General features: G+C 42.3%; 1 protein-coding gene across 1 annotated transcript in view; it reads left to right on the top strand.

Annotated features, from left to right (window-relative positions):
• LOC127576942 (catenin alpha-3-like) overlaps positions 1-20,806 on the top strand; it is a 1,199,293-nt gene that overhangs the window by 670,350 nt on the left and 508,137 nt on the right. The gene's annotated exons all lie outside the window — the stretch shown is intronic.

The following is a 20,806-nucleotide window of genomic DNA, read 5'->3' as shown; positions in this document are numbered from 1 at the left end:
GTAAATTTCACAACAGACACTGGAACACAGTCCCTGCCATTCATGCTGGTTGTTTTGGCTTGAAGGTGATCTGTTTGCTGTGGGCTAGGTGGATGTAAATGTAATGGAGTGTTGCCCTGAAACTTGCAGGCATTCGACAAACGTGTCCTTGTTAGAGTCAGGGCAGATTAGAAACAAAATGCTTTTGCGTTATTTGCCTGATGTAAACAATATTCTGATTACCTGTGGTAGCTTAAATGCAAGAGATTGTTTAGAGTTGTAAGACTTGGACGTGTAGAAATACAAACAGGAACTGCAGCTTTTTTGCTTTCAGACGGTTGGAAGTTGGAGTAAATTTCCTGGTCACCGTGGTGGTCCCACTGGCATTGAGCCAATTTACAAGGATGGGGGACTGGATGGTGACTGGGACTGGGATAAAACATTGGCACAACATTCTGGGTTGAAATGTTTCTCCTCATTGGACCACAAAATGAATTATCTTTACTAAATTTTAGTGACTATCATATTTATGTCCGTTGGTTTTGGACATGTCCACACGTGGAAGCATTATCTTTACAACTACTCCAACAGCTATGTAACTTTAAAGCCTCTACTTTGTCAACTTCATAGTTCCCTTTTCTAGAGAAAAGAAACCCAGACAGTTCAGGTTTGTCATTTGGAAGGGGGAAGTAAGTTACAGTAGGAAGAGGAGGAAGGAAGCGAATAAGAGTAAGACAAAGTAATGAGTGAAGTTTGGGGGGGGTGTGGTGGTGAGGGAATGGGGTGATTGAGTGATGGTCTGGGTTAAATGTTATTGGGGTAATTACCGTAACCTGCTCTGGAAGGACGTGCTTGGGTGGACCCTGCCCACATTAACTACCTTGAAGAACTTCTGAGCCCTGTGTATGTGCATTGGCTGAAATAAGTCAGAAGGGAATGCCTTGTGGAGTCACATAACTGTGTAACTTGACATCATTGCTGTACTGCTGAGTGAGATTCCATCATGGAATTTACCCTCTGGTGTTGTGACTCTATTAGTTAATTGAATTAACTACATCTGTTAATCTTCCAATCCTGCTGCACATAAATTGTCATGGTTAACTCTCAATGGTTCAGTCAGCCTAGTATTAGCCCACTATGTGACTGCACCAAAGTGTACAGAGTGTTCCAAAGGTCTACATTCAGTCACTTGCCTATTATAACACCAGAAAGCTGCAAAGTAACTTCAAGGAGGAGGTGCTTCTATGGTTGTAAATTGAATTTAGTCTCCTCTTACAATACAAGGTGGTGGGTGAATTTTTGGATTGATCATGGATTTTTCAGTGAAGGAAGACACTTTATATTGAGTTGTTTACTCAGTCTCCTAATTTAAATATGTTGACAGGATGATGCTTCTGTTTTATTTTTGAATGCAAAATATACTGGAACTTAAGATACTCTGATAGTTGAAATAGGTCACTATAGTTTCTATTAGCACCTTTAATGTTGTAAAATATTCCAAGGAGTTTAATGTCGGGGTAGGTGACAAGAAGGTTTGTTCAAAGAAATGGAGTATAAGGAGTTTTTTTGAAGGAGGAGCAAGGGTGGAGGGTGGATGAGATCTATGGAGCAAGGCTTGGGCAAGGCACTGAAATCAGTTGTTCATAAGAAGAAAAAGCATTCAGGAGTGCAGTTAGATTATTTCTAAGTGATAAGTACATAAAGTCAGCAGTTTTTGTATTTTATAGGATTCCTTACATCTGCTGAACTTTAAATCCAAACTATTATACATGAGTAAAATTTAATTTTGAAAAGTAAAAGTTTAGAGCCTAATCTGTGCAATGGACTACCAAATATTTAAAAGCAATCGAGAATGAAAATAAGAAAATCTTGACAATGGAGCAGGGCTGTTCACAATTTTGGGGTTTTCCAAAATGCTTTACAGCCAAAACAGTACGTTGAGAGTTAGATGTTATTGTAGTGTCGGAAGTCCTTGCTACTTAGTTACAGTAATCAATTTGGCAATCCATCCATACAAAATACCAGGGTTAGGGTTATTCAGTACCTGCTGCCAGTCCCATAATTCAACAACTTCAAGGTCAGCTCCAGCAGTTAAGTATTGTGAGGATTTTAAGTGCCTTTGCTAAGAGCGGTACCAACTGATCTGTTGCAGAGTATTGGTATTGGTTTATTATTGTCACTTGTACTGAGGTACAGTGAAAAACTTGTCTTGCACACCGATCGTACAGGTCAATTCATTACATAGTGCAGTTACATCGAGTTAGTACAGAGTACATTGATGTAGTCCAGGTAAAAACAATAACAGTACAAAGTAAAGTGTCACCGCTACAGAGAAAGTGCTGTGCAATAAGGTGTAAGGTCACAACAAGGTAGATCGTGAGGTCATAGTCCATTTCATTGTATAAGGGAACCATTCAATAGTCTTATCACAGTGGGGTAGAAGCTGTCCTTAAGTCTGGTGGTACGTGCCCTCAGGCTCCTATATTTTCTATCCGATGGAAGAGGAGAGAAGAGAGAATGACCCGGGTGGGTGGGGCCTTTGATTATGCTGGCTGCTTCACCAAGACAACGAGAGGTAAAGACAGAGTTCAAGGAGGGGAGGCTGGTTTCCATGATGCGCTGGGCTGTGTCCATAACTTTCTGCAGTTTCTTGTGGTCCTGGGCAGAGCAGTTGCTGTACCAAGCCGTGATACATCCAGGTAGGATGCTTTCTATGGTGCATCGGTATATGATGAGAGGTGGCATGGTGGTGCAATGCTTACCACCACTGCCTTGCAGTACAAGAGGCCTGGGCCTGACCCCCAAGTGTGGGCGCTATCTGTATGAAGTTTGCATGTTCTTACTGTGACTGAATGGGTTTCCTTTGGGTGTTCTAGCTTCCTCCTACATGCCAAACAACCTGCAGGATGATGAAAGGTTAATTGTTTACGGTAAGTTTCCTGCAGTGTATGCGGGTGGCAGGAGAACCTGTGGGGGAGATTGATGGGGAAGCAAATGGAGAAGGAAAATTGGATTAGCGTACTTGGTGGTCGACATGGATGTAGTTGAAGAACCTGCTTCTGTGCTATATGACTCTATCATGTGATTCGCAGCAAAGCTTTCTCTGGGCCTATAAACTGCTAATCAAACGCTTACTCAGCTTCTTCTCCTCAATGTACTGCTCAGGAGATCATTCCCCAAAAAGGTTTTGTGTTCTTATATTGTTCAGTTCATTACTTTCAATCCCAAACTGGCACCATGAAGAGAAGCACAGTAGGGCTGTTCCAAGTGCTGGTGAGCAATGGTAGCACTGCCGGGATTGAAATGCCCTGAAGATCTCTCCTGGTTAACTAGTTAATAAGCTCCACATTGATGTGAAACAAGCAATGTTATAACTGAACTCTGAAACAAAAACAGAGAATGCTGTAAACACTCAGCAGGTCAGGCAGCGATCTGTGGAAAGAGAAACAGTTAATGTTTCAGGTCAAATATCCTACATCTGATGAAAGGGGTCTTCGACCTGAGATATTAACTCTGACTATGCTGCCAGACCTGCTGAGTGCTTCCAGAATTTGCTGTTTTTGTTTCAGATTTCCAGCATGTGTAGTGTTTTTGATTTTGATTTTCATTTTCAGCGTAGGTAATTGATTTTCATCCACAGGAACTGCCAATAACTTGATCATTATGACACCTCCACCAACCACTATAAATGACTACAATAACATGGTCTGACTGGGGCTTGGTGGAAGGTTATAGTTGCTACACATGACTTTGATACGATTGGTTTAGTCCCAGGCAAGGGCAGTGAATCAGTCTGATTGTAGTGTAGCCCAACTTTATGATCCAGATTGTCAGACCCGTTATCCACCTGCCACTTCCTGTAAAGTGCAGCTTCAATGTGCACCACTCGGCATTCTTCGGTCCTGTGGTGGACTTTGCATTGCTCTTGGTTTGTTGGCACACATGTTATTGATGAGCTGATGGTGTCAACATTGGAGCCACACCCTTCAAAAGCCTGCTTTCCAACTTGCCTAAAGTCTGAGAGGTTGTCATTGATCTGATCTTGCAATAAGTATGAGTGGCATTCGATCAACATATTTAATATTAATTATCCTTCTTCAAAGTATTGTCAGCCATTCCACCACATATGAAGGCTACATCCGGACAAAATATTAAGTGATCCTTGCCCATTCATCTTATCATTATTTGAACAACTGTTGACACCTTCACTTTCACAGGGGTGTTTTCTGTGGGAAGTAGAAACATTCCCAATGAAACCACTGGACCAGATTAATATCTGGCAGATCACTTGACCTTTATCTAACCTTTTTGAGGAAGTAAATTCTGCTTGGAGGATGAAAACCCCACTCTAGTGTTCCACCATTCCACCCCTATCCATACCTTCCAGACACTGTCAAACCCCAGCTCCCACGTGTCTCAGCACCCATTACCACCACCTACTTGTATAAGATCAATGCAGCTTTCAAGATGTGTGCTGGCACTTCCTGGAGCTGTACATTGCTTGCATGGGAATTATAAAATGCTAATGTTGTTTTATTTTACTCATTTCACATTTAACCATCAAAAGTGTGCTCATTTACATTCTAATCTTCCACTTAATCATCTTGATTGTTTTCCTTAATCGTAATATTTCTGCTTGAATTTGCCATTTTGTGGGTGGCTCTTTGCAGTGATGCAGTAAGGAGTCAGGGAATGGAAATGTATGATTCTGTCTGCTGTCAGAAGCTGAGCTAACCTAAGCTTGGTCGGTCCTTGTTCTGGGATATCACTGAGGAATGCCTGGTGCAGGAAGCTCTGTTTGGAGAGGAGATGGGTGTCACCAGCTCGTGCAAAGGATCGGATAGTATTTGCGGTGCCTCAATGGTTGCTGTGGTTTTGGGAGAAACTAAATAGAATTAGATGGTTGAATAGTTTGTGGAAGGTTTCTTGGGCGAGTTTCGAATTGAACTTTGCTGACTACCGATATAGTTAAGTCTCTTGATAATACCAAAATAAAAACAGAAAAGACTGGAATCAGTCAGGGGGTCGGGCAGCATCTGTGGGAAAAATCTGGGTTTCTCTTTACACAGATGCGGCCTAACTTACTGAGTGTTTCGACCATTTTCTGTTCTTATCTGCAATTTTTTTGATTTTCATTTATTTATAATACTGGTGCCAGCTGCCAAATCCAAAGAAAATAAAGATGACTAAAGTTTCTAAAACCACTGTTTGTTTACAGTGTTGAATATTTTTTCTGAAGAAAACCTGAAAACCTTATTGGAATAACTATTTGTTTAATGTCGATTTTATTGTCCTAAGATATGATAACAGTTATTCAGCAATAAATAGTCAGTAATAAAAGTCATACTGAAAGGTGAAGCCATTGTTATTCTCGAGATTTTTTTTCCTTTGAAGATAGTTTCTTCTGCTGTCCTGAACTCTTAGCAGCTAAGAGATGTAGCACTGGAATATACACCAAGATAGCAGCACCAAAGCAGACAATTCAGCACAACAGGTCTCTGCTAATATTAATGTTTCATGGGAAGCATTATCCAATCTACCCCAATCTACGCCAATTAAAAAACCCTTGGCTGAGCGACAATTTCTTCCCCATTTAGGACATAGGCACATCCAAACTTTACCTCCACTTTGTTGTCGGACTGATAAAAACTCAATCTGTCAGGTTACCTTTCTCAAACTGTCAGCTGGGAAGTGACAAAGAGTGGAGCACTTGGCAAACTACAGCAGATTATAGAACATAGAACATTACAGCACAGTACAGACCCTTCAGCCCACAATGTTGTGCCAACATTTTATCCTGCTTTAAGATCTAGCTAACCCTTCCTTCCCACATAGCTCTCCATTTTCCTATCATTCATGTGTCTATCTAAGAGTCTCTTAAATGTCCCTAATGTGTCTGCCCCCACAACCTCTGCCGGCAGTGCGTTCCACGCACCCAGCACTTTCTGTGTAAAAAAACTTACCTCTGACATCCCCCTTATATCTTCCTCCAATCACCTTAAAATTATGCCCTCTTGTGTTAGCCATTGTCGCCCTGGGAAAAAGTCTCTGACTGTCCACTTGATCTATACCTCTTATCATCTTGTACAGCTCTATCAAGTCCCCTCTCATCCTCCTTCTCTCCAAAGAGAAAAGCCCTAGCTCACTCAACCTATCCTCATAAGATATGCTCCCCAATCCAGGCAGCATCCTGATAAATCTCCTCTGCACCCTCTCTAAAGCTTCCACATCCTTCCTATAATGAGGCTACCAGAACTGAACACAATACTTCAAGTGTGGTTTAACCAGAGTTCTCTTGACCTGCAACATTACCTCGCGGCTCTTGAACTCATTACCCGGATTAATGAAGGCCAATATACCATATGCCTTCTTAACAACCCTATCGACCTACGCGGCAACCTTGAGGGATCCATGGACGTAGACCCCAAGATTCCTCCACACTGCTAAGAGTCCTGCCATTGACCTTGTATTCTGTCTTCAAATTCGATATTCCAAAGTGTATCACTTCATACTTTTCCGGGTTGAATTCCATCTGCCACTTCTCAGCCCAGGTCTGCATTCTATCAATATCCTGTTGTAATCTATAGCAAACTTTTACACTATCCACAACAGCATCAACCTTTGTATCATCAGCAGACTTACTAACCCACCCTTCCACATCCTCATCCAAGTCATTTACAAAAATCACAAAGACCAGAACAGATCCCTGTGGTAGATGGAGCATATTCTGACCTCCAGGCAGAATATGCTCCATCTACCACCACCCTCTGTCTTCTATGAGCGAGCCAATGAGTAGAAGTTGAAAATAATAGGGAATGGAGAAAGAGAAGTGAACTTTCAGAGAGAAAGGATGATGGGATGCCAACCAACACTACCAGAGGAAGAATTCCAAAATCCCATACGTAATGGAAAACTCCTTGTTTTCAATCTTGCCCAACTTAATTATCAGTACTATTTGTCTAATGTGTGATGTAATGATACTCACTGACACCCTCTGTTTGAAAGTAGCATGATACCATTACAAAGAAAATCCTTCTCTGATTTTAGTCAATTGTAACAGAATTGATGGAACAGAAGATGAGATGGAAAGAACATAGTCATCAAAGAAACAGCATGGTAAGTTATATAAATCAGAGCTTATAAGACATACCAGTGCAGAAATATTAATTATTTGTAGGTATTCTATTTCCCTAGTTTTAGTTTTCCTTCATTACTAAAGATTTACTCCCTTCAAGATGTTGTTCTTTGGCTGAAAAGTGATTTACTTATCCCAAGGTCATGAAATGCCCAGATCAGCTGGAAACCAGCTTACCTAAGGAGGTTCTCATGAGGCACCCACTCCAGGTGTGAACAAGTTCTCTGGGCAGACAACTGTTCTGTGACTAGTTAGGGCCCACTTTACAATAGATGTGATGCTGTTCCCTAGAATCATGAAGAAGCCAAACGAACCTGAGTACAACACCATCACATCTTCCACACATGTCAAAGTAATTCATAATGCTTCAGAGTATATGTGGTTAATTCCACCCCCCATGGCAGCCACAGGGAGAGGGTGGACCACCCATTAACTCTGGATAAACTGACAAAGTCCATTCATTGTTTTGAGGCAGGTAAAATTTCTGAAATTGGCTGCAATCTTCAATGTGCCAGCACAGCTTTTGGTCAATTAATTAAGAAGGAACTTGAAGATCGGCACTGAATTCTTGGCACAAAACTTATGGTCTTCTGGGCAGACAATGATCCCTGCCCTCCGATACGCTTCTGAGATCTGGACCACCTGCTGCAGACATGTTAAGGCACTGGAAAAATGCCACCAATGTTGCCTCTGCAAAATTCTCCAAATTCATTGGAAGGATAAGCAAACCGATGTCAGCAACTTCCAAGGACAACATCCTGGGTTACCCTCAGTTGGCCATGTTGGGCAGGCCACATTGTTCACTTGCCTCCTGAAGCAGATGCTCCTGAAACAGATGCTCTATTCCGAACTCTGTCATGGGAAGAGTATCAGGTGGACACAAAAAAAAGATTCAAGGATATGCTCGCTTTCTTGAAGAAGTGCAACATCCCACTGACTCCTGGGAGTCTCTGGACCATGACCACCAAAAGTGGAGAAGGGGCATTATCAGGATAGTGTCAAGAACCTTGAGGCCATGCATCATAAGCACACTGCAGCTCTGCATAAGTGATGGAAGGAGAGTCCCACTGCACAAACTGCCCACACACCTGTCCCATCAACAACATCCTGTTCCATCAGTGAGAGCATCCACAGTTCCCACACTGACCTCCTTGGCCATCTTAGGACCCAGGACACTGAAGTGGAAACATCCTCGATCCCAAGGGACAACCGAAGAAGAATAAGGAATAACAGAGCTTCAACTGAGAATGGTGAAATGTGAATGTATTGTTGGACATTTGCAAATTTAAGTGTACATTTTTGCAATAAACAAATATGTTTGAAGTCAAGAAAAAGTTATTGCTGAGATAAGAATGCTCAACAGAATACGGGAAGAATTCCTTTTCAAATAATGCACATGGCATTGGTTTATTGACAATTAAATGGACTAATTAATCAACTGGCAACACACCATTCCCTCAGGGGTACATTAAAGAGCCTGACTAATTGGCTCTGTTCAAAACCCACAGCCTTCCAATGTCGAGATGAAACACCTAACAACTGGAGCAAACTCGTTTAGTGTTTGAGTTGTATGAGCCCAAGCGAATAACAAGGCTTCTCCTTAATGACAAACACATCAAGTGAAGCTGCTGGCTTATTTCACTGTGTGTATTGTGGATCAACCACCCATTATACAGCTCTCCCCATTTTTATTCCCATGGAGTTCAATAGGATTGGGAGATATTTAATGGCTGCTGATCCGATATTTCCCACTTTGCACCCATCATCTCTTCAAAATGACTCCTGACATGAGTAAAGCAGCTGACCAATGAGTGGAAAAGATGTTCTGTGCCAACTTAAAATAACTATATCTGCAAGTGGTGCAGTTTTATTCGAGAATTGGATTCATTAAAAGTATTCCTTGGAAGCCCTGAATCAACACTGATTGAATTCTTACCCTAATGAAATTTATTATTAATGTTGGCTCCTTGCTGTTTATGAAATTGATGATTTATTGTTGTGTCATGAAAAGAAAGTGAAACAGCTCAGTTAAAAACTTAGCCTGGTTTAGACGTTGATTTTAACACGATGTCTAGACCAAGTAGATGCAGGCTGCAGCTGCAAAAGGATATTTCAGCTCATTTTGATGCATCTGAGACTGAATGTGTAGTTGATGTCAAGCAGGTACCCAAGGGAGGAGCCACGGTACTCAATTCAAACACCAAATCTTGCATATATTTTTCAGCTTGGTAGATTTTTCCAAGTGAACAGTTATTTAAATTCACCAACTCCCTGTGACTTATGATGGGTGTTGAACAGTCTGTTTTTCTTCAGTCGTCATGTACATTTGGAGCCCACTGAAAAAAATTGTTAAGTCAGATAGCTTCTGTGGAAATTGAGAAAGGGAAAAAAATCTCTAAGATTAGCATAGCAATGAAATTAGTATAATTTTCTATTGCTTGAGGGCCTGGTTAAACTAAACTACTATAAAATTATATATTGTGTGACTGCTATTCCTTAGTTTCTTTACTGTTTAATGTATTGGATTGGCTGTTAAAGTTTACGTCAGGGTCTACTGGAATGTAATTCTGCTGTGTTTTGTGGACAAGAAGGGTCTTGTGAAGGGATGGGATAAAGATCTCTTGTTCGTTTCCAGAAGTATAGATGTCAAAAACTAATGTTCAGACCTGTAGGATGCTTGAAAGGGAAGACAAGAAATTCAATCGAGTTGTTCCAGGGATGAGGGATTACAATTACACGGATATACTGGAGAAGTCAGACTCATTATCCTGAGAGTGGTGACACTGAAGAAGCAATTTGATAACAATGTTTGAAATCAGGAAGGAGTAAGATGTAATGAATCATGAACTTGTATTTCCATTGGTGAGGGACTTTATATCCAGAGCGGGCAGATTTAATGTGATTGGGAAAAGGGCCAGAGATGACATGAGGAGAAACTTATTTGTGATAGATTGGTGGAAACAGCCTTCAATTCCTCTTAATTGTATAAATACTTGAAGAATTTCCCATGTGCAAAAAGATGAACCCTTGACCTCACAATCTACCTCGTTATGGCCTTGCACCTTATTATCTACCTGCACTGCACTTTCTCTGTAACTGTAACACTTTATTCTGCATTCTGTAGTTGTTTTTCCCTTGTACTACCTCAATGCATTGATGTGATGAAATGATCTGAATGGATGGCATGCAAAACAAAGTTTTTCACTGTCCCTCGGTACATGTGGCAATAATAAACCAATTTACCATTTCTGTTCAAATGTGTGAGTACAGACTAGATGGGCCAAATGGTCTCCTTCTGTATTTTACTGATATATGATTCCATTTAACTGGATTCCTGGGCAAATGAAAATGCTCTCAGATGTGGGGAGCACGTGTTCACCCACAGCATTAATATGTGCAGAACACACACATATTTAGCACAATGAAAACTCAAATGTATAACATACATCTAAAGAGCTGCACAACAGGTTCAGTGTCAGTATGTTGCTGTTTTGACTGATGAGATTTCTGTGAATCAGATGTTTGACAGCACCCATGAGAATTAGTGTGTCTGGCAAGTGTGTGATGCCCTTGTCCCTTGTGCGTAGGTACCAATGTGGAGGTGGTTTCGGTCTGAGTAACTACAAGTCTGTCAGAAAATGATGACATTGCCTTGGTCCGATATGGATTGTACTCAACCGCTGAAGACTTGTTCTTCAGTTACAACCAGTAAGCCTCTTTTCCCAGTGTTTCCTACTGTTACATTTTAGACGTACCCTACATTCTGCACATATTATTGAATCATTGCTGCTTAATATGGCCTTAGATATTGGTAAAGCATACCATCAGTTCGAGGGTTAGTTGGTATTGGTATTGGTTTATTATTTTCACTTGTACCGAGGTACAGTGAAAAACTTGTCTTGCATACCGATCGTACAGATCAATTTATTACACAGTGCAGTTACATTGGGTTAGTACAGAGTGCATTAATGTAGTACAGGTAAGAACAGTAACAGTACAGAGTAAAGTGTCACAGCTACAGAGAAAGTGCCATGCAATAAGGTGCAAGGTCACAACAAGGTAGGTCGTGAGGTCAGAGTCCATCTCATCCTATAAGGGAACCGTTCAATAGTCTTATCACAGTGGGGTAGAAGCTGTCCTTAAGTCTGGTGGTACGTGCCCTCAGGCTCCTGTATCTTCTACCTGATGGAAGAGGAGAGAAGAGAGAATGACCTGGGTGGGTGGGGTCTTTGATTATGCTGGCTGCTTCACCAAGAAAGAGGTAAAGACAGAGTCCAAGGAGGGGAGGCTGGTGTCCCTGATGCGCTGGGCTATGTCCAGAACTCTTTGCAGTTTCTTGCGGTCACTGGCAGACCAGTTGCCGTACCAAGCCGTGATACATCCAGATAGGATGCTTTCTGTGGTGCCTCTGTAAAAGTTGGTGAGAGTCAAAGGGGACAGACCGATTTTCTTTAGCCTCCTGAGGAAGTAGAGGCGCTGGTGAGCTTTCTTGGCCATGGCATCTACGTGATTTGACCAGGACAGGCTGTTGGTGATGTTCACTCCCAGGAACTTGAAGCTCTGAACCCTCTCGAGCTCAGCACCGTTGATGTAGACAGGTGCATGTACACCACCCCCTTTCCTGAAGTCAATTACCAGCTCTTTTATTTTGTTGACACTGAGGGAAAGGTTGTTGTCATGACACCATTCCACTAAGCTCTGTACTCCAACTCATCGCTGTTTGAGATATGGCCTACAATGGTGGTATCATCTGCAAACTTGTAGATGGAGTTAGAGCAGAATCTGGCCACACAGTCATGAGTGTATAGGGAGTAGAGTAGAGGGCTGAGGACGCAGCCTTGTGGGGCACCAGTGTTGAGAATAATCATGCCGGAGGTATTGCTGCCTATCCTCACTGATTGCAGTCTGTTGGTTAGAAAGTCAAGGATCCAGTTACAGAGGGAGGTGTTGAGTCTAGGTCTAGATGTATTCATTTCCCAATGCATCTTTAATTCCCCCTAAGTTTGCAATAAACCTTGCTGTAATGCAGATTATTTTCCTTACTGAAATGTCACATCTGTCTTTATTTCTAGAAAAAAAAGTCCTTAATTGTTGCAAATATCTGTCACCACATGGTGAAAATCAAATAAACTGTAGATGCTGGAAATCTAAAATAAAAATAGAAAATGCTGGAAATACTTAGCCGGTCAGGCCACATCAGTTAAAGAGAAGCAGAGTTAACATTTCAGGTTGAAGACCCTTTATCAGAACTGGGAAGAGAACAAAAGAAGCTCGTTAAGCTGCAGGGAGGGTGGGGTGGCCCTGATAGGGTAAAACCAGAGTGACCACGGTGATAAACTATAAACAAGGTTATCTGATCAATTGGTGAATTGGAGCAGTTAGAGAGTGAGGACATAGACAAAAAAAAATAGAAGTGGCGAAATGCAGAGTGGGAAGACGTGCTCGGCAGGTCAGGCTGGGATTGTCCTCCACTCCCAGAGGGAAAAAAAGAAAATAAAGGGGAAAAAAAACAATCAGACTTTCTCTCTGTCCTTCCACTCTCATGCTGTCTGTCTGTCTGTATCTGTCTGTCATTGCGTCTTGCTTTCTCTCTCAGGAAAGGGAAGGGGGGGACAGTCACAGTTGTTTTGGACTGAGATGTGGAGAAATCTATTCTCTCAGCGAATTGTGAATATAGTGAACTCTTCATTCCCAGAGATCTGTCATTAAGTATGTTCAGGATGAGATTGATATCTTTTTGGTCATAGGGGAATGGAGGGATATCAGGATTTATGTTAAACTGAAGTTGACATAAAGATTCAGCCAAGTTCCTTCTGAACACCACTGGAAGCACACGAATGTTCCTGTTTCATCTAGTCTCTTTCTGTCCCCCTGTTTCTCATCCATCCTTCACTGACTCTTTCTGTCTACTGCTGTCTTGGGCCCGACAATCAAAAATAGGGAATTGTAGTACCTTGCTAGGCCAACAGCATCTCCGTGCTTCTTTCAACTCTAGTGGCAGCTGTTGTTTTGACAGCATCCCCTGTTTTGTGCTTTGTATATTGATGTTTGCAGTCTCTTGAACTCTTCTGACTCAAACAGAGCGCAACACTCATCTCTGTTGATCAAATTGTATTTCAGGAGCTCAATTTGCTCTTTCGTGCCAAGATCTTTACAACTGCAGCATTCCCTCTGCAACATAAACACAGCTCCCATGTTGAAGCAAGAAACTGCAGATGCTGAAAACCTAAAATAAAAACAGAGAATGCTGGAAACACTCAGCAGGTCAGGCAGCAATCATTGGAAAGAGAAACTGAGTCAGTGGTTCAGGTCAGTGACCCTTCATGAGAACTGGAAAAGTAAGAAACAAGCTTGCTTTAAGTTGCAGAGAGGTTGGTGGGTGGTGGGGGTGGGGGAAGGCCTCAGTTGACCAAGTAACATTATTTTCATTGCCATCTTGTTAATCAATGAATGATGGCAGTTAAAGTGAGAAATGAACAAAAGAACATGTTGGAACTATGAGGTGAAACATGAAGCAAAAGAGAGTGCTGGAAATTCTCGGAAGGTTGACTTGATGCTCAACGTGGACTCATTGGGCCAAAGGGCCTGTTTCCATGTTGTATCTCTCTGGGTGACTCTAAGATCAGGCAGCACCTGTGGGGGAAAAAAGTCAATTCCACAGCTAAGTGACCCAACAAATGTGATGTATGCCATTGAAAATTCTTGCAGGGTCGCTGCAGACCAGATGTTTCCCCTGGCTGAGAAGTCGGGAAGCAGGGTTTACAGTCTTGGAATAAGTGGTAAACTGTTCAGGATTGGGGTGAGGAGAAATGTCTTCTCTGAACATGGTGGATCTTTGGAAATCTCTATCCTAGAGGGCTGTGCTAGCTCAGTTATTGAGTTGATTTGAAGCAGAGGTAGATATTTTTCTGGATACCAAGGGAATGGTGCAGGAAAATGACGAAAAGACAGAAGGTCAGCCATGATCTTGATGAATTGTGCAACAGGCTTGAAACTGTTGGGTTCTCTTTAACTACATAGCACCTAAAACAATTACATTATCTACATAACCTTGGTCTTCATCCAGTCACATTCATTTCCTTTATTCTCTCCACCCCTTTCTACAGGCATAAAGATCCAATCTAAGTGCTCCTCCAGACTTACCCTGGAACCTTCTACTAACAATGTTGCAACCCAGACAGCAGTCAACCACTGATTCTGTACTTAATGACGTAACAGCCTGAAAGCAACAACTACCCCTTAACAACCAATACGGCACTGCTCCCTTTAAGTGTGTTAAAAAAACAATTATACATATTTTTATATAGATGTTTATGAATTTACATTTCAGCTACACCACAGGTCTTCTTGGGGACCTTCCAAACAGTCTGGGTGTGTTTTGTATCCACCCACTTCAGGATACACCGTGATCTCTCTCGGACTCTTGATCACTAATTCATCTGCAACTTCCTCATGTCCTACTGTGACGTCTTCTTCTCGGACGTATGTGACTCATGACTTAGCTTGTCATCAATTATTCCATTTTGGGAATCGTGCAAATAGCAGGTGATCTGTGCACATCTTCCTGAACTTCCCATTGACATTCACCAAGTAATTCTTGGCTCATATTCCTCAATGACTTCTACAAGATCTGTTCTGGATGTCTAGCCAGGGAGTCCTAAGTACTCAGACACTGCTACCCATTCACAAGATCACAAGATCACAAGACAAGGGAGCAGAAGTAGGCCATTCGGCCCATTGAGTCTGCTCCATGAGCTAAAGGAAAGGAGAAAAAGAAAAAGAGAAAAAAAACCTATTCCTTTTAGCCCCAATTTCCAGCCTTATCGCCATATCCCTTGATACCTTGACTAATTAGATACCTATCTATCTCCTCCTTAAACGCCTCCAATGATCGGGCCTCCACTGCTGTACGTGGCAAAGAATTCCATGAATTCACTACTCTCTGGCTAAAGAAATTTCTCCTCATCTTTGTTTTAAACCGGTACTCTCTAATTCTAAGACTGTGCCCTCTGGTCCTGGACTCACCCACCAAGTAAAACAGCTTACCCACATCTACTCTGTCCAGTCCTTTCAACATTCTAAGTGTTTCTATGAGGTCCCCTCTCATTCTTCTGTACTCCAGTGAGTACAGTCCAAGAGCCGACAAATGTTCAAGATATGTAAGCCCTTTCATTCCGGGAATCATCCTCGTAAATCTCCTCTGAATCCTCTCCAACATCAGTACATCCTTCCTAAGATATGGGGCCCAAAACCGCACACAGTATTCCAAATGAGGCCTCACCAGTGCCTTGTAGAACCTCATCAACACTTCCCTACTTTTATACACTATACCTCTCGAAATGAATGCCAACATGGCATTCGCTTTCCTTACTGCTGATCCGACCTGGTGGTTAACCTTTAGGGTATCCTTCACGAGTACCCCCAAATCCCTTTGTACTTCTGTACTTTGAATTTTCTCCCCTTCTAGATAATAACCTGCCCGTTTATTTCTTTTTCCAAAGTTTACAGTGGCACATTTCTCAACATTGAACCTCATCTGCCATTTCCTTGCCCATTCTCCTAAACTATCTAGGTCTCTCTGCAACCTTCCTGTTTCTTCAATACTCCCTACTCCTCCACCTACCTTAGTGTCGTCTGCAAACTTAGCCACAAAACCATTTACTCCATCATCCAAATCGTTAATGTACAAAGTAAAAAGAAGCGGCCTCAACACCGACCCCTGCGGAACACCACTAGTAACCGGTAGCCAACCAGAACAGGATCCCTTTATTCCCACCCTTTGCTTTCTGCCAACCAGCCAATGCTCCACCCATTCTGCTATCCTACCTGTAATTCCATGACCTCTCATCTTATTAATCAGCCTCTTGTGCGGCACCTTGTCGAAGGCCTTTTGAAAGTCTAAATACACAACATCTACTGCCTCTCCCTTATCCACCCTACCTGGGAATTCCTCAAAAAACTCCAATAGGTTGGTCAGGCAGGATCTTCCCTTCACGAAACCATGCTGGCTTGGACCTATCTTGCCTTGCAGCTCTAGGTATACCATAACCTCATCCTTGAGGATCGATTACAATAACTTTCCCACCACCGACGTCAGACTAATAGGTCTGTAATTTCCTTTATGCTGCCTCCCACCTTTCTTATACAGCGGATCTACATTTGCAACCCTCCAGTCCTCCGGAACCATGCCGGAGTCTATCGATTCCTGGAAAATTATCACCAATGCCTCCACAATCTTTAAAGCCACCTCCTTCAGAACCCAGGGATGCACCTCATCCGGTCTGGGAGACTTATCTGTCTTTAGTCCATTTAGCTTTCCTAGCACCTTCTCCCTAGTAATCTTAACTGAACTCAGTTACATCCCTTGAGACCCCTGACTATCTGGTATATTGCTGATGTCCTCCACAGTGAAGACCGATGCAAAATATTCATTCAATTCCTCTGCCATCTCTTTATCATCCATTATAATCTCTTCCGCACCATTTTCGATTGGTCCTATATCAGCCCGTGTCTCTCTTTTACTCTTCATATATTTAGAAAACTCTTAGTATCCTTTTGAATGTTATCTGCCAATTTCCTTTCATAATTCATCTTTTCTTTCCTAATGACCTTCTTAGTTTCTTTCTGCAGGTTTTTAAAAGTTTCCCAGTCTTCCGTTTTCCCACTAATTCTTGCTTCCTTGTATGCCCTCCATTTTGCTCTTATTTTAGCCTTAACCTCACTCGTTATCCACATTTGTGCCTTTTTTCCATCCAAAACCTTTTTTCTTGGAATATATCTATCCTGTATTTTCCTTATTTCTTGTAGAAATTCTATCCATTTCTGCTCTGCCGTCCCTCCAGCCAGCTTACTCTTCCAATCAATTTGAGCCAGTTTCCCTCTCATGCCACTGTAATTTCCTTTGTTCCACTGAAATATCGATACACCAGTTAGCAGCTTCTCCTTCTCAAATTTGAAACTGAACTCAATCATATTGTGATCGCTATTTCCTAATGGTTCCTTTACTTTTAGTTCCCTAATTACTTCCAGTTCGTTACACAGCACCCAATCCAAAACAGCCGATCCCCTGGTGGGCTCATCAACAAGTTGCTCCAAAAAGCAATCCTGTAGACACTCCACAAACTCACTCTGCTGAGATCTACTGCCTTGCTGGATTTCCCAATCCATCTTCATGTTAAAATCCCCCATAATTATCTTAACTTTGTCTCTCTGACACGCTTTTTCAATTTCTAACTGTAACTTATAGTCCACATCCTGACTGCTGTTAGGGGGCCTATATATAACTGCTATTATTGTCCTTGTACCTTTGCTATTTCTTAGCTCCACCCATAAGGATTCCACTTCTTCTGACCCAATGTCCTTCCTTTCTACTGATTTTATATCATTACTAACCATCAGGGCCACACCACCCCCTCTGCCTACCCACCTATCCTTCCTATACACTGTGTACCCCTGGACATTCAGTTCCCAATCACATCCATCATAAAGCCATGACTCGGTGATTGCCACAATGTCGTATTTATTAATCTGTAGTTGTGCCACTAGGTCATCCACTTTATTCCTAATGCTACGTGCATTTAAATATAGTAAATTTAGGCCAGTATCTGCTACTGATTTTGTTGTACTTCTATTGTCCAGCACATTATCCTGACTTTTCACCTGCCTGTCCTTACCGTCCTCACTGCACACTATCTTGGACTTGTTTCTTTATACCTCTTCCTCTATCCTAACGTCCTGTATCCTAACTTCCTGGTTTGTTGTACTTCTATTGTTCAGCAAATTATCCTGACTTTTCACCAGCCTGTCCTTCTTACCATCCTCACTGCACACTATCTTGGACTTGTTTCTATAAACCTCCTCCTCTACCCTAACACCTTGTATCCTAACATCCTGGTTTCCATCCCTCTGCCAGATTAGTTTAAACCCTCCCGAACAGCTAAGTTAAATACTCCCACCAGGATATTGGACCCCTTGGAGTTTAGGTGTAACCCATTCATTCTTAGTGAATAGGTCATGCCTCTCCCAAAAAAGGTCCCAATGATCCAGAAATTTGAAGCCCTGCCCCCTGCACCAGTCACTCAGCCACACATTCATCTGCCAGATCTTTCTATTCTTACTTCCATTAGCACATGGCACAGGTAGTAATCCTGAAATTACCACCTTAGAGGTCCTACTTCTCAACCTTCTTCCTAACTCCTTGTAATCCTTCTTCAGGACCTCTTCTCTTTTTCTACCTATGTCATTGGTACCTATATGTACCAAGACTTCTGGCTGATCACCCTCTCCCCTCAGAATATTTTGGACCCGGTCCGTGACATGCCGTAACCTGGCACCAGGGAGGCAACACACCATCTGGGATTCATTGTCGGGTTCACAGAACCTCTTATCAGTTCCTGTCACTATAGAATCCCCATTACTCCTTCCCCGCTGGACCACAGCACCAGGCATGGTGCCAAGGTCCCGGTTGCCGTGGTCTTCCTCTGTCGGGTCATCCTCTCCAACAGAATCTAAAATGAGATACCGATTTTCGAGGGGGACTGCCACAGAGGTACTCTCTACAAACTCTTTATAACTCCCGTCTATTTCCTGCTCACTCTCCCTAATCAGCCGAAGGTCATCGAGCTGCTGCTCCAGACTCTCAACACATTCCTTGAGGAGCCACATCTCGATGCACTTTGTGCAGATGTAGTCATCGGGGAGGCTGGTAGTTTCCCAGGGTCTCCACATCTGGCACTCCAAACATAAGACCAACCCCAGATGCGTACTGCTATGATACAATATTATACTACTAAGATAAATAAACCAGTGACTTACACCCGCTCTATAAATCTTGCCTCTTACCCAGTCTCGCCGAAGCCCGTTGAGCCAAGGCCCAACCACTCTGCTCCCTTTCACTCAGCTGTCTGCTCCGATGCTGCCCACTGGATATGGCAGTCTTCTTTTTAAATCGCCCGCGTGTGCTATCAAGTGACGTCACGCGCCTGTGCAGTCACTCACCGCTATCCCGAACACTAAGGAAAAAAACACTCACGCTTCGTTAATTACCGGCTCTCTCCGCTCTCTCGCCGCCGATTCATCTTTCTTTCAAAATCATCTTTCTTTCTGTCTTGGCAGGAAGTACCTGCTTTGGCTCCATTTCTCTTCCTCTATGTTCCCCTCTCAGTGTGGTTCTACCAGGCTTAACTATGTCCTGAGCTAGTGGGTCATCAGCATCTCAGCTGAGGAGTACTCAGTAGTGTGGTGCTGCCCTCTAGTCAGTGGGAAGATTGCGCATCTGTGCTGCATGAACGTCAGACTTTCTGCTGTCTTTTTAAAGCCTCCTTCACAGTCCAAACAGAGCATTTTCCTTCTTCATTTGGGGTGACCTGATATGAAGAACAGAGATTACATTTGATGCCAGTTGCTGTGCATAAATTTCCTAAATTGGAACAGTGGCCAGTTGTCTGATATTTGTTGATCTGGCAACCCATGGGTCACAAAGATTGACTGTAATTTATCAGGGGTCCCTCTGATTGGTGGTGTGGGATTCCACTAGTTGTCCTTGCCAAGATGCTTAACTTTGTTACAGTTGAACTGTGTTTAATGAACACAGATGAACTGAATGGTTTCACTGACTACGAGAACAGAGTTTCCTGCCTTTTATGTTCACATAACTCAATCCTGATGAATAAGACACTGCCATTAATGCACACCTTGGCTTATACACAGCATCGAAGGGACCTGCCTTAGCTCTTTGATGCTACAGCAAAGGCAATCTTATGTGTCCTATTGAATATGAGTTCCAGTGTATTGAAATCTTCAGCCTGAATGTGCTCATCTGTAAACCCACAAACATATTGATCCCTCAAAGCACAATGTATGAATGTCCCAAAATTTTTGTGCTATAATCCATGATCAATTCTGTAGGCTTTTGTCTGTGGGGATGAATTTTTTAGTATTTGAAAATTTCTGGGGGTTGTGGGTTAAAGGGCGGCTCAATATTTGAAAAGTTAATTGAATGAGACATAGGTTGTCCTGTGAGGTACTGATAATTTTACTGTTGTTGTGGAGGCCTAAAAGCTGTTAATACTTTGGAATAGTTTTCTTCCTCATGTGTTCCAGTCATTATTACTTTCTCCCACTATTTCTATAATTTCGTTTGTACAGGAAATTATCTCCATTTGTTCCATATGTCAATGAAATGCTTCCCTCAGCTTGTCAATGTTACATAATCTTACACTATACAAGCCTGACTCTGATATGCCATTTTCCCCAAGCTCCATTTGCACATAGAATTCCCACTTGCCTAAGCTGGAGTCCGCCCTTTAGACTTAACTTGCTTTTCTTGTGAAGGTTCCATCCTCAGCCTCATTTCCTTTTCATCTGACCTTTCATAGCTTCATCTCATAACCAGTGTCATTTCAGTGTTCACTATTGTGTGAAATGCTGAAGAAACTCACCATGACTCAGAAGGTCCAACAAGCATGACCGTTCATTGAAACTGCTCCTCCAGACTAATTCTGGAAGCTTCTACAAACAACATTGTAACCCTGAGAATATTAACTGACCTAGCACCGTTCTAAAAGAGATACTAGCCTTAAAGCAACAATTACCCTTGTACAACTAGAATGACATTCCAAAAAAAAAGGCATTGTGAACTAATGACCTCAAGCAGAATAGAAACTGACCAAACGCAGTTATTCGAGAGAAGAA

This window comes from Pristis pectinata, chromosome 12, assembly GCF_009764475.1.
Source record: "Pristis pectinata isolate sPriPec2 chromosome 12, sPriPec2.1.pri, whole genome shotgun sequence".
Classification (NCBI taxonomy): domain Eukaryota; kingdom Metazoa; phylum Chordata; class Chondrichthyes; order Rhinopristiformes; family Pristidae; genus Pristis; species Pristis pectinata.
The sequence above is the reverse complement of the archived record's forward strand: the minus strand, read 5'-3'. Positions and strand labels throughout refer to the sequence as shown.